General features: G+C 36.2%; 1 pseudogene; it reads right to left on the reverse strand.

The window, feature by feature from the left end:
• Nucleotides 1-3,065: 3,065 nt before the first annotated feature.
• On the reverse strand, nucleotides 3,066-3,238 carry LOC127674258 (uncharacterized; annotated as a pseudogene).
• Nucleotides 3,239-3,774: the final 536 nt, after the last annotated feature.

Raw genomic sequence — 3,774 nt, forward strand, 5'->3', positions numbered from 1 at the left:
TCATTTCTCGTTTACCGAAGCTGTGTTGTTTCCCATCTTCAAATGCCTGCTATCCAGAACTCACCTACCAACAGAAAATTGCCGAAATGTTTTGCTATCTTAGTGACTGTCCTTCTCTCAGACATCATGATGTTCTGCTTCCCAATTAGAGTAATTAAGGGGAAAAACCATGTTTTTCATGTTATTTGGAGTATATGTTCTTGTCTTTTAATCTCAATTCTAGGTAGAAATTTAATAACTATCTTAATTAATTACGGAAAAGGTGTCATTATATTAAAAAAGTTCTATACATACAGTTGGGCCCATCAGTCCATACCAAGGCCAGAACTTGATTCTAGCAAGCTTCTCCATCTCATGAAGTGATTTGCTGCTGGACAAAATGCCTAAACATCAGATCCTTACAGGTAGAGTACTGGGTGCCAGGTATTCTTCCCTTCAGTATTGATGACTGTGCTCTGTTTGTCTTGCTCTAAGACACAAATGGAGGACACCCATTGCCTTGGACATTGGCTTTCTTGACTGACAGGGCTGAAACATGCCTTATCTCACAGATTGCAAAACCTGGTTTGGCTAGTAGTACATACAGGAAGTCAAAGAAAGGATGCTTCAAGTTTAAATGTACCAAGTAGAAGATAACTTACCTTTAACTGTCCCAAATTTCAGTGTATGTAAAATACTAGCTTGAATAGCAAGCCTGAGAGCTACCAAAAATTGATTTGATATTATACCCGAAAAATTAATGAAACCATTTAAATGTATGGGCATCTAAATCTCGAAATGCGCAACCACAAATAGACATATCTAAATAAGAAACATATTATTAAATTTTAAAAATGTATAATAAAATAACACAGTATTGAAAGTTAAAAAAATATTGGCTCATTAAAAAAACAAATTAATTACAACCACTATGGAAATGAGTTTGGCAGTTCCTCAGAAAACTGGACCTGACACTTCAGAGCACCCTGCTATACCTCTCCTGGGCATATACCCAAAGGATTCCCCGGCATGCAATAAGGACACATGCTCCATTATGTTCATAGCAGCCTTATTTATAATAGCCAGAAGCTGGAAAGAACCCAGATGTCCCTCAATGAAGGAATTGATACAGAAACTGTGGTATATTTACACAATGGAATACTACTCAGCAATTAAAAACAATAAATTCATGAAATTTTTAGGCAAACGATTGTATATGGAAAATATCCTTAGTGAGGTAACCCAATCACAAAAGAATACACATGGAATGCAATCTCTGATAAGTGGATATTAATTAGCCTAGAAGTTCTGAGTACCCAAGGCACAATTAACATAACAAATGACTCCCATGAAGAAGTAAGGAGAGGGTCCTGATCCTGGAAAGGTTTGATCTAGCATTGTAGGGGAGTACCAGGACAGAGAAAAAGGAGAGAGGTGATTGGAGAATGGGTGGTGAGAAGGCTTATGGGACATATGGGGAAGGGGGAACTGGGAAAGGGGAAATTATTTGGAATGTAAACAAAGAATATAGAAAAAAACAAATTAAGACCCATCTTCCCTGCTTTCTGAGCCCTCTGAGCCAAGCCAAGCTGCCCTGAGCAGCCTGCTATCCCAGTGTGCTATCTCCGTACTTCTGCCCCATCTCCTCCACTTCCATCATGTTCCTGAATCATACAGGCAAGCTTCCATTCCACCACCCACCTTCCCTGGTCTCTGAGCCCACTGGGACTCCACCCACCTTCATTAGACCTGAGGCTCTTGAATTATATAGAATTGCAGGTTTGGAACATTACAGTCCAAGGATATCTATCAGAGGCCTGCACACCAGAAGAACCGAGGTTCACTCACCTTCCAATACCTACTACAACAACAGCATCCAGCCACTAAAGCCATCAGAAACAATAATTATAAACTGAAAATCAGTTGTGATTATAGAATTATGTTGGTCTCTCAAACGTTTCAGTATGTCAAGGTGGACAAAACATAGTAGAGTTCAGAGAGGCAGGAAGCATGCTAAGGAGACTTCTCACATTGCAGTGAGCCAGGGAGCAAACAGCTAGTCCACAGTCAGCGCGCAGAATGATTCATGTAAAGGCCTGCCCCTCAGATCCACTCTTTACATCCCATCCTATTAGCACCATCCTGGCCTGTCCACTAGAATCACCCACTGAGGTCTGTTTTGGAATGTTCTAGGATTTTTCCAGCCCTCCTCTCATAATTCATCTAATTTCTTTTATTCTTGATGACTTGGCATAGTTGCAAGGTACCATAGACTTGCAAATAATGCCACTAACAAGGGAAAATGTATTAAAATATTCACATGTATATGTACATATGGATAGGTAGATATAGAGATAGGTAGATAATAGATGATAGATAGATAGATAGATAGATAGATAGATAGATAGATAGATAGATAGATAGTCAAACAGATAGATAGATGGACAAACATTTACTATCTGGTATATAGTCATTTTATAATTTTCCATCCCACCTTATTTCCTGAATACAATCTTTAAGCCTTCAGGATCTATCCAGATTAATGAAAATGCCCATGAGACCCTTGACTTAACATTTTAGGATCTCAATTTAAAGACTTTATAAACAATTTAATTAAATTATTAGCATTTTACAATGCTATTATCTATAGAAATCAACCAAACCATAAATAATTTAGTTTATGCCTCATCCTTCTAAAGCACACACTCCCAATTAATTTCACTTAAATATTTATTTATTTTCTTTCTTGGTATTCACACTATTGTTCCTAGCGAATTTATTAAAACGTAGACATCAGCCATTCATAACCATTTAAGAAAAAAAAGAACTTAAAATTTTCAGCCTTTATTCTTTCCTTAAAGCCTCGCATACCCCACCCCAAACACAGCAAACATGGCATTATCTCTTTACCATCCAGTCCATCTCCAGTTTGGCATTATTTCTGGGTTAATTCTTATTCTCTTCTTGTGAGAACTTCATATTTTATTTTACATTCTGTCCCTCAGTTTGAGTAACCTTCAAACTGAAAGTTAGTATGGTTGAAAAGTAGTATGACTCTTGTTCATGTTAACATATAGTAACCTCTAAAAGGTTTATCTCTGGGAGTGGATAATTTTATACACAGATTGTGAAATGAGAGAACTCTTGTCTTTTCTCTTAAGTCAATAAAATCCTTCATGTGTCTGAACTGAGACTAGAGAGGAAAGACCGCAATAGTCTCATTCTTCACTTGATCTTAGCCAAAAGGCCGAGAAGCGATAATAGTCTCATTCTTTAGCATTCAAATATTTACTTAACTTATCTGCATTTAGTGAGGTGACTTAACCCACCATCAATATATTGTATTTGAGAACGAGAGTGTATAGACAGGATGGTCAAGAAAGGACTCTATGTTGACAGAAATGATATTTAAATTTGAATACAAATGTAATTATGCTAGATAGCTTTTCTGCAAATAAGAGATATTCTTAATATGTAACTCACTGTCTTATGTAACTTTTAGAAGGAATTGGTAAATGCTACCATAAATGATTAAAATTTCTAAAACAATAATATTTCCCAAAATATAATGTTCAACGTATATAAATTTTAAAATTGAGGAAATGTACATTCTTAATGTGAATTTTACCAAACTACTAAATTTAGGCAAACACGCGGTCTTACTAAAATCATTCAGTGAGTCACACTGATTAATTATTAACCTAAAACTCTCATTCCTAAAGAGATCAAAGCTTATATTCCATAGTTACTAAATAAAACTTATTATAAGGAGATGCACTGTGTGATTTAAAGACT

This window comes from Apodemus sylvaticus, chromosome 23 (genome assembly GCF_947179515.1).
Source record: "Apodemus sylvaticus chromosome 23, mApoSyl1.1, whole genome shotgun sequence".
NCBI lineage: Eukaryota > Metazoa > Chordata > Mammalia > Rodentia > Muridae > Apodemus > Apodemus sylvaticus.